We start from the raw sequence: 11777 nt of genomic DNA on the forward strand, positions 1-11777 counted from the left end.
TAAAGATGACGCAGACCATGAGGGAATTATTTTCCTAAGGGTATCCTGTATCGGTGTGCGGATAATGCACCCAGTAAGGCCCGTGAGAAATCACAGGCTATTATAATATAGAACTTTTTGAGCTTAGTAAAGTCAAGTTTAGTAAGTTTCACGTTGCTGTTGCTTGTTGCAAATTTGGTCTTTTACTAATTTCTATTAGCTTGTTTTGCTTCGGGGCCATTGCCTCCCAAAAAAAATATTGTAAAATTTCAATGATATTTTTTTGTTGACAAATAAGAGAGATTATCAAAATTTTACCTTTCGATCGAACATCGTTAGTTAACTAGGTAAAAAACGCTCTCATAGAAATGGAAAAAGTACAGACCCTTAAAAAATTACGAAATTTTACGTTATTTGTCACGATTACCCTAAGAAATTTAAACGAAAGTAATACACGTTAAAATATAGAAAGAAAATACTTTTCTTGATAAAAATATATTCAAATTAAAGGTAGGTTCTATTTCGTCACGCCATTGGTTCCGGTGGGTTTGTTCTGTTCCCGCCAATCACAGTGTTGGGATTAAAAAAATTTATTCGAAAAGTCTTCAGCCACAAGAACTACAGACAAGGGCTTCAGCTGTACCGCCACGTGATCATTCGATGAGTATGGATCGCTGCTAAAACGTTCAATATTACATGTCGATTGCTCTGGAGCAGTAACTGCTGGTCCAGTCAGCCGTAATTGCTGTGGAAAACGTAATCATTGCAAGTGTCTATTGCCGTGTGCTTGTGTTGCTGTGATTAGTGTTTTAACTGTGATTAGTGCTTGTGATCAAATTTATCCTAACATCTTCAGAGTGCAGGCCCCACTCAAATCGACACATCGAGGTAATCAAACCTGCTGGTGAATACAATATTTTCTGTTACTCTATGAATGGTTTCGGAATCACAGGTTTTCACATGGCAGAGAAAGGACCACAACCGAAATAAGCATGTTTGATCATAGGTAAAGTATCTGTTTTAATTAATTTTAATTTTAAATAAAAACACCATGGATATAGAAAAGTTTAAAATCAAATTATGGCTAACTAAACATGAAGATGAGGAAATTATTAAATTTATGAAGTAACCCCAATACAACCTACAGACAACAAACATAAATACTTTTTGCTTAATTTATTTTATATTTTGTGGGAACCAACAAATTAGAAGATGAGGAAATCATGATCAACACAAATACAACAACCTACAGTCCGCCTCGGAACAGGGATACCTAGTGAGGAGGACTGAGAACAAACTACATCACTTTATATCTTTATTTTACTTAATATTGTATCTTTTTTACTTTACTTTATATTGCCGTTAAATAAAATTTACAAGTAACGGATTTTAGACTTAATTTTTAAATACTTTTTTGATGTATTACTGAAAAGTTTAAATATATGGTTAAGGTTTTCACGGGTGTAACGCCCCTACTAGATATAATAAGAATTGATAAGCACTCACTTAGGTTTTGATTTCTGGATTTAACAGACGCGCAAAAGCGATCAGTTTGAGTAAAACTCAAGACATAAGGCCTCTGAAGATGGACAGTGAGATCTGTCCGATACGTCAGAAGTTAAAAATTCTTTTTAAGGGCTACTTTAAGCGGGTAAACCGAGAAAATTATTTTACATAAATATTGTTACATTACTACGTTATATAACAACAAGAATATCATTATAACATTGCATGATTAGATGGGTATATATATAATGAATAAACATTTGCATTTTCTTGAAGAGCGTATTTTAAAAATATTATCTTTTCTACATTTAAATTCCCTTGACATTATGTTATTTATTTACTGTTGGGAAGTGAGAGCTTCACAATTGCACTCATAGAGGGCAGTGCATAGAGCTTGCGTGGACGTCCGCAAGATGGCAGCAAGTTCGCTAGTAGCCAGTAGTTGCCAGGACCAGTTAGAATGCTTCCAGACAAACTTGGTGTTTTCAGATCTCATTTAGCCAGCTTCTAGTTAGGTCCACTATCGAGTCACCATTGTAATACGCGAAGTATTAATATATCCCTGATTTAAACACAAGAACCTATTATTTAAAATCTCCTTCCACCATGAGTTGGAGAACTGTTCTGTGGAAACACAACATTTACCTTATCTAGAGTGTATAATATATGTTTGCTTAACTCTTGGACGAAATATAGAAAGGCTTAACTGCCATCCGCCTTGCAATTCAATTCCCTTGCAAATATTATCTTCCCTGCAGTATCCGCATTGTGCATTTGCACTTCTGTATTATGAAGTAAGTACCTATGTGTAATCTTCGTAAAGAAAAATACACACATCAGAAGGTTCCCTTTTTCCACAACCTTTCCGACAACTTATAATAAGGCCATGCTAAATTTGAAGTTTCACAAAGATGAGTCAATGAAACTGGTAACTGAACAACTCAACACAGTGACCATTCCTCACATGTTTAAAAAGTGATTCATAATATGTTACGAAAGTGATGAAACAAAAACTAGACTAAATAGGTTACGTAAGTTAGGTTAACAGGTCAGTTAAATAGGTTACGTAGGTTAGGTTTTATTTTATTTATTTAACGCCCAGAGGGCTTTTACATGGTTAGTAGTATAATTATAATATGACAGATACTTTGAAACATAAAAAATAAGAATAAAATTACATTTGGTAAAAGCTATGCAACAAGTCATACAAACACAAGAAACAAAAACAGAAAATTACAGCTATTTGTAGGTTTACATGATATGTTTAGGAGTATTATTGAAATAAATGTTTTAAATGATCCACAAAACTTGCCAAGTTGGTATTGAATATGTCAACATCACCCAAGTAATGATTTCCCATGGTGTGAAGTCGTTGTATCGGAGACTGGGCAATGTAGTTGCGCTTATGTGTGCTGCTGTAGAATATTGTATTTTGTCGTGTTGTTACTGTGGGTGTATGTATGTTTATAAGTTGCAGGAGTTCACAACAGTCGAATTTAGAGTTGAGTATTTTGAATAAGAACGTTAAATCGTTTATGGTTTACAGGTAAGTTAAATAGATTACGTAGGTTAGGTTTACAGGTCAGTTAAATAGGTTGGATTAGGTTAGGTGTAAAGGTCAGTTAAATATGTTACGTAGGTTAGTTAAATAGGTTACGTAGATTATAATTACGGGTCAGTTGTTTTTCAGCGCTTTGATGACTTTATTCTCCCTTTTTAAAGGTGTGTTGAATTGTCATTGTGTTGAGCTATCATGGAACCGTATTTTACATTTGTATGTACTGATATGTATTTCTTTGTAATGTTGTGTTTTTATATTTGTAAAATAAATAAGTAACCTTAATTAGGCACAAAAAACTCTGCAGGATGCTCGAGTCTCTCTTAGAAGCAACATTATATATATATATATATATATATATATATATATATATATATTTTTTTTTTTTTTTTTTTTTTTTTCTTTATTCATGAAATATTAATGTGTACAGTTTTTACATGCTTTTCGACTACCACACTAGACACACGCCCGTATTATGGTAGTCGAAATATTGTATCCAAAACATTAATTAAAACTTCTAAGTTTATTTAATAGTCAAAATAGACAACATAACTGTAAAAGATCATAATTACGAAAACACTCCTTGATTTCATAAAGTTAAACTGTTCCTCGCAAGTCCGTGGGTGCAGGTACATATAATGCAGACTGCTGCATGGGTCATATGGTGCATATAATCCTAGTTGCAATTAGTGACTTGTGTCTTCTCTGCCAGCAGCAGGCGGAGAGCTTTAGCTAAGTTTGGAAAGCTCAGTTAAAGCAACTGCAGCTCGATTTCGATAAACACGGGGGTGTTTTAAATGCACACCATTTTTCCTGTCGAATATCAACTTTAATGGTTAGGAATATTGATTTTACCTTTTAGTTTTTATTAGGGATAGTAATTTTACAATAGAATCACAATTAGGAATAATCATTTTACAATAGATTCGAGGTTATTTTTACCAAACGCGCTTATATTTTTATGCTCAGTTTTGTACCCTTTTCACGTCGGGATCTTCAATATTTTTTTATTGAAGAAGTACAGATACCCACAGTAATACAGAAGTAAATATTGTTTTAAAATTGTATTATTATTGTTTCTTGTTATGAGTTACAAAGCTCATTTTAGGACAGGAGGAACTTACAATACACAGGTAGTTAATAGGTATAATTTTAAATTTATTTTGATATCGACATGATATGAAGTACAACATTAAAATACGAATTTTAAAAAATTAATTTTAAAAGTTGTCATTGACGTAAGCCCCCGCACTCTGCCGAAGAATCTATCATGGCCGGTACAGCAAAGCTAGTGATGGGACGCGATTTTTTTTAAATACCGACATATATTTAATATTTAATTTTACCAACTGTTTTTATTGAATGAATTATTTTTGTTGATAATTATTGCTTTGGATGATGATGATGGGAAAAAAGGCAATGTTTTTCTTTCAAATACCAAATATTATTACCTATGATTGTTTTTACCAACGATCTTTGATTGAAAAAATGCATCTTTTACCGTCTCTCCTGACGGAAATAGTTCTTTATTGTAGTAATTAAGTTGAAACAATGTGTTGTTTAAATAATTTGTGCGTATTGAGAAGTAAGCTGAATAAGGAAACTGTATACCATTCAGCCTCACAACACATTCTAATGAGGATGCCTCACTGTGAGTCTCACTGTATCCCATTCAGCCTCACAACACATTCTAATGAGGATGCCTCACTGTGAGTCTCACTGTATCCCATTCAGCCTCACAACACATTCTAATGAGGATGCCTCACTGTGAGTCTCACTGTATCCCATTCAGCCTCACAACACATTCTAATGAGGATGCCTCACTGTGAGTCTCACTGTATCCCATTCAGCCTCACAACACATTCTAATGAGGATGCCTCACTGTGAGTCTCACTGTATCCCATTCAGCCTCACAACACATTCTAATGAGGATGCCTCACTGTGAGTCTCGCTGTATCCCATTCAGCCTCACAACACATTCTAATGAGGATGCATCACTGTGAGTCTCACTGTATCCCATTCAGCCTCACAACACATTCTAATGAGGATGCCTCACTGTGAGTCTCACTGTATCCCATTCAGCCTCACAACACATTCTAATGAGGATGCCTCACTGTGAGTCTCACTGTATCCCATTCAGCCTCACAACACATTCTAATGAGGATGCCTCACTGTGAGTCTCACTGTATCCCATTCAGCCTCACAACACATTCTAATGAGGATGCCTCACTGTGAGTCTCACTGTATCCCATTCAGCCTCACAACACATTCTAATGAGGATGCCTCACTGTGAGTCTCACTGTATCCCATTCAGCCTCACAACACATTCTAATGAGGATGCCTCACTGTGAGTCTCACTGTATCCCATTCAGCCTCACAACACATTCTAATGAGGATGCATCACTGTGAGTCTCACTGTATCCCATTCAGCCTCACAACACATTCTAATGAGGATGCCTCACTGTGAGTTTCACTGTATCCCATTCAGCCTCACAACACATTCTAATGAGGATGCGTCACTGTGAGTCTCACTGTATCCCATTTAGCCTCACAACACATCCCAATGAGGATGTCTGCAGACGGTTGGGGGTAGTTAGGACTCTTTCCGTATTCCATGAAAAAATGTGAATATTTATTAATTTTAATTATAATTATAATTTATCTAAGCTTTTAATCTCAGTTTTTTATCATAAATAATTTCAGATTTCCAAAGGAAAAATCAAAGACAACTGGATTGGTGCAACGGTGAGAAAGGGAAACTGGTTTCCTACTTACCATTGCATAATTTGCTCGTCTCGCGAGTGATTTTAATCCATCAAAAAAACTTAGAAAATTTTTACATGGGCTGTTTCTATATTCAAGCTATATACGATTTGGTGCGTTTTCTATTGATTTTTTATAAGGCATATTTCTAGAATTTTAATCAGATTAGAATGATTAAATATTTTCTGTTATTTCTAGCTCACAAGTGAACCCACAACCTCTACTTCACTCGCTACAGTGAACCCTAAGCAAAATTTTAAACATTTCAATCTAAAAAATGTAAATGTAACCCAATAGGCGTATTAAAAGAGTAAAATAAAAAAGGAAAAATACGAAATTATTATTGTAAAATATTTTTTTATTCTTAATGATTATTTTTTTTATTGAATAAATAGTTAATACATATCAACAAACAAGTCCTGCTAAGCCAATTGAATTGGCTTGTCAACAGGTGCTTTAAGTTTAGTTACATATACATTTTTATAAATTATAATTTACATCTTATATCTACAGAATCAACAATTTTTTCATACAATTTTTCATACATATCAAAGTAAATTTTTTTTTTCCGATAGCCAATTTTTCACCATATATTTAACCTTATTCATAGACTTACATTGCTTTATAGTGTCAGGTAATTTTTTTTTATTTTTTTTTTATTATTGATACATTTTTTTTACAATATTTTATATTTCAATTTAGTAATGTTGGCCTCACTGGGTTGTTTACCCGTGCTGAGGCCCCCATGTTATAATTTAAGAATTTATACATTTAAAAAAAATAAAAGAAAAGAAAAACAACATTAAAATAAAGATAAATTTAAAATAAAAAATAAAGATTAAAAATTAAAATATAATTATAACACTAAAAGAAAAATATCAAAAGAGAATGTAAATCGGCATTTATAATGATATATGTGTTTGTGTGTGTTGTGTGTTTTATATTTTTTTTTGTGTTGCGTGTATATGTTTTATTCTTTTATGTTATAGTATTTTGGTAATAATGTCTTTTTGTTCTTTAATCCATTTTTTTATTTTGTGTTTGAATTTATTTTTATTTTCCTCAATTTTTGTTTCAAGTGGAAGACTGTTGAATGCTTTAATAGCGTGGTATTTATGGTGTCTTTGTCCAAAGGTAGTGTTTACCGTCGGAGTTTTTATGTTTTCTTTGTACGCTTGTCTGACCGGTCTATTAGTGATATTTTGTGTTTGTTGGGGTTTGTTTTTTTGGTCGAAAATGTAGTTGAGTAGTGTTTTAACATATAATTGGCGTATATCAAGTACGTCACAGCTTTTAAATATTTGGTCTGTGTCGGTTAGTTTATGTTTTTTGAGTATTACCTTTAATATCGTTTTCTGTGCGATTTCTATTTGAGCGATAGCTGCGTTTGTCGCTCCTCCCCAAGCAATTATTCCATATTCTATTATTGATTGGCATAGTGCATAATATATTGTTTTCAATTGTTTTATTTTATATATGTTTCTTATGTTTAGGAAAATGTGTATTGTTCTGAGGAGTCTATTTGTGATTTGTTTGATGTGATGTGTCCATCTAAAATTATGGTCAATGTCGATTATGTTTCGTAATAAATTAAATATCTTCGGTATGTTGTATTCAAACGTTTTCTGTCCGTATTCATTGTAAAAAAATGTGGCAGATACGTTCAGTATCGCCCTGGTGATAGACCATGATTCAGAATCGAAACGTTGCTTGAAATGGATTTAGCCGTATTTGGCGACCAGATCTGACTAGCCCGATACCTCTCCACCTTCCTTTTTTCCCATTTCCTTCCCATCCCCACTACCTTCAGCCTCAAAAAATGTGATTGTAGGTATGAAAGGTTGTTACGCCAAACGCGTCCAGAGTACAGATCACACTTATTCTTTATTTTCTGTTCTAAGAATGAGAACTTTATATGAAATGAAAGTTAAAATTGAATAACTTGATTGAAATATCGATTTTTTATATCGATTTGTGTCTTGCAATCCCTATCCGTTTATATTGGTTTGGATTTGTATGTATCACTAATCGTGAAAGCCGTCGGAATGTGTAGGCACGGGGTCTAGTATTAGTGCCTACGTAAATGATACGTTTCATGTGTTAGTTCAGAAAGGGCGGAAACTTTAACGTAAGCGAAAGCGCACAGTGGTATTGGTTAACAAAAACGGCGACATTATGTCCCATAGTAAAAATTGCAAAAAAATTGCATATAAATTTCTTCATAAATAAACTCATGGTCATTGACATGGGAGATCAGAAACTTAAATGCAACATTTTATTTTTGAAAGAAATAAACAATACAGATTCACAAAATACTACCAATAATGTGAGTTCGCGTGAAAAGGGCTAGAAAAAAGGGGACTCCGTAAGATTTTATGAAATAGGTAGATATACACATATAATATCTTTTGTTGGTTTTCTGAACCCCCGGTAAAAAGGTGCCACCGCTTGAAAGAAAGCATCATTACAACAAAATTTTACTCTATTATGTAATGTTTTAAATGGAAGACTTCAGCAATTAATAATGCTGCCGTAATTGCAACAGAAAACATCTGCAATTAAGTACACTAATCACACTTGTCTGCTTGACGACTGCAATAACGTGCCATCGGAGTTATACCGGACAAATATAATTATTGTCTGGGGACATCCTTTATAGTTTTTAGCACTTGGATCTGTTTCCTGCTGTCTGTGTACTATTTCCCATTGAGACACCATCCATACATTATTAGATTTCTACTCAAGTTGTTATTGCAGCCGGGGTGAAGTTATAAAATTGGGCAGATCTCTTCATTGCCGACAATTATTATTGTCATTGTTACTATTGGTGCCAACAATGGTTGTTAAGACAAACAATAATGGTCGATGACAACACCCATTGTTATAGCTGTGAAATTATTACATTATTGAGGGTTATTGGAAAGCTGAGGTGTTTCCATCTTGTAAAGTTTTCGTGACGTTTGTTGGAGATGTTTTGTAATATTAGTGTTTGTGAAGTGGGCGGTAGTAGTTTAAGCCTAGTTGTTTTGAACTACTACTGGAATTCTGGGACCGTCAGCATTCATTTAAATTTAGACCATTCTTGTGTAAGAATTAAAAGTGTGTGTTATATGTATTTATTTTGCAGAAACAATATTTAAACCGATACATTGCAAAGGCGATAAAGAAAATTACAATAAATTGTTGGAAAGATACACATACTTAAAGGATAAATAATACTTCGTGCTCTGTCATTTCGAAGAACATGTCGTTAAGTAAACTAGTAAGTCTTCAGACGCCTGTGTTGGCGGTCTCGCGTGAAACAAACCAAAATTATTTCAGCCAATATATCTGGTATTGATAATTAACAATCAGTAGTAAATGTGGCGTCCCTCCCAGAACCAGGTCTGCAGATACCAGCATTCCCTTTCATTTCATTTTGACATAGGTACTGTAAAACTCAGGCCAGTATACGAGTAGAATTTGTATTTTTAGGAGATTCAGTTGTTATTTTCTCAAGCCCATGAGCGTGAACTCCTAACATTTCTCTTCCTCATCTCACTGCCATTCATACTACCTTCAATCTCACAAAAAAACCAATCGGTAATGTCATAGGCCAACTGGCTCCTGATAGTTGGGACACTTGTTCCGAATTGCCGAAAAAATACAATTATGATATTGATAAATCTAAAGACGGGATGTTTCAGAGAATTTTAACAATTCTTCAAATTTCAAATTTTTTCAAGATCTGTTATTATTTTTGTTCTGTCAAGCAACTATCATATAATGATATAATAACAGAACTTTCACAAAACCCGAAAATGAACATTGAAATATGATGAATTTTTCAAATTCTCTGAAATATCCCATCCTTCTTTTTTTAAGAAGTTCATTTTTTATCGGATATTTCATTGGTTACTAATTACTGTTTAATTTTGACTTTTAAGAAGATGTGTAAAATACCAGGTGTGCGGGGGTAAAGTACATGTAACGTGTTCAATTACACATTAAAATGAACTGTAAATCAAATTTATATTAAAAAACGACAACGAAGAGCTCATTCAATTGGTTCTGAATAAATTACGGGAAAAGTGGAATGAAGGAAACAGCCTACCAAGGTCTGGAATCCATGAGAGGACATTGTGTCAGCGCTCTATTAGCAGCAGACACATACCTGGCCTGCGATTCTGGAGTTAAACGATCAATCGTTTTCGTATGCGCCGTCTTCGAGTGAAAAACTACTAGTCGTCGCGACTAACTTTTTCGATTGTTTCAATTTTACGTATTCTTGAGCGTCGAACGGTCGAAGTTGGTAGAAGAGATGATTATATTGGCACCCCTGTGAATATTGTCTATGTTTCTGATGTTTTTGGGATTTCTATGGTGTGACTGTCAAACAGACAACAGTTATTCGTTATTCAAAACAAAAATGGCTGCGGGACATATTACAAATTGCCAAAAGCAACTCTTAATTGAGCTTGTAAGCTCCGATAAAGACTTAGTAAGTGGGAAATTTTCACCCACTTTTACATTTGCGGAATCCGCGCGGTAAAACAAAAATTGACAGCTAGACTAGATTTTGACAGCCAATTCCATAGAAACGCCAACAACCTACCACTCTCTGCCCTGTTTCTACTGGTTATACCCAGTAGATGTTGTGTGGAATGACTTTTGACGTTTGGCGTCGAAGTATGTACCTTCGACCAATTTCGGGAATAGCAACGACGACCAACGTACGTACTTTCGACGGCGATTACGAGCGCCCTCGATTCAGGAATAGAGCCCCAGGGGCTCTATGACGGACGGATGACGAACCTCGTGCTAGCACTATTGGTGGACGCGGTGCACTCTCTCGCTGTAGCAGCTGGTCCAGTTTCCTCAAGACCTAGGATTCTTGCAGCAGATTCTCCATCTTCGTGTCACCTGTTTCTTTACTTCATTTTATTTAACTTAATTTCAATTTCAATTTGTAATATTTATATTTTTTTGTAATATCTGCATTAACTGTAAAGCGCCCCTGAGGTGATATCTCACAGAAGCGGCGCTATACAAATCATCCAATAAATAAATAAATACCTGGATTCCCATGAATCCGTTCGGGTGAAATTTCCTCCACAACGAAATAAACGAGAAAAATGAGAGAATTTTGATATTTGCATGTGAATAATACAACGACGATACTAAGATGACACCTTCTTGGTATACGACACGAATTCGACAGACTTGCGACAATTTACAGTGCAACATAAATCTTCTTATTTTCTCCAATGTGCGTAAGGCTGTTTTTAGGGAAGGAGATGGATAGTATATGATGTGAAAAATGGTAGGTATTATCCAAAAAACTGTTTCAATACTAAACAGTACATGGTGGTAGAAGTTAAACACAATATTTACTTATTACTCCTCAGTAGAAGATCCTGTGCTGATGAGAACTTGGTTTTGTTTAGAGGCTTGGTTCAATCACAACGTTTGGATTGGGGATTTTTAATAAATTCTATGACGATATTTTGTAAACTAATCAGTTATTTTTCTGTTAATTCCTCAAGCCATAATTTCGATCTCATTTGTTTGATATTGAGTAGATTTTCTTTGGGTCCATAGGTTATTTATTACATTTGTGTTTATTTAGCTTGTCTGCGCGCTTTGCTTTGGTTTTATGATTATGTGAGATGTTTGACCTTTTTTAGCCGATAAACTAGAATATTTTCAGAGAAATATTTTGTACACGTGGAAGGTCTGAAGATTTCTTTCGTTAGTTATATTAAATCATTTGATGTGGTTTGATGCTGCTGAGAGTGCCATCCCATCATTCCAAATTGAGTAATAAATAAATTAAACGAAAATACTTGGTTTTAAGTCAATTTATTGGTGTATTGAAATATGTGTATACATATATGTGTGTACTTCAGTATTTGATAGCATTATTTTATAACAGACGGTTCGGAGGTACCGAAACCGCGACAGTGAAAATATATCAATAAAGTAACTTAAA

Source organism: Hesperophylax consimilis, chromosome 11, assembly GCF_061612785.1.
Source record: "Hesperophylax consimilis isolate HC1 chromosome 11, BYU_Hcon_1.0, whole genome shotgun sequence".
Taxonomy (NCBI): domain Eukaryota; kingdom Metazoa; phylum Arthropoda; class Insecta; order Trichoptera; family Limnephilidae; genus Hesperophylax; species Hesperophylax consimilis.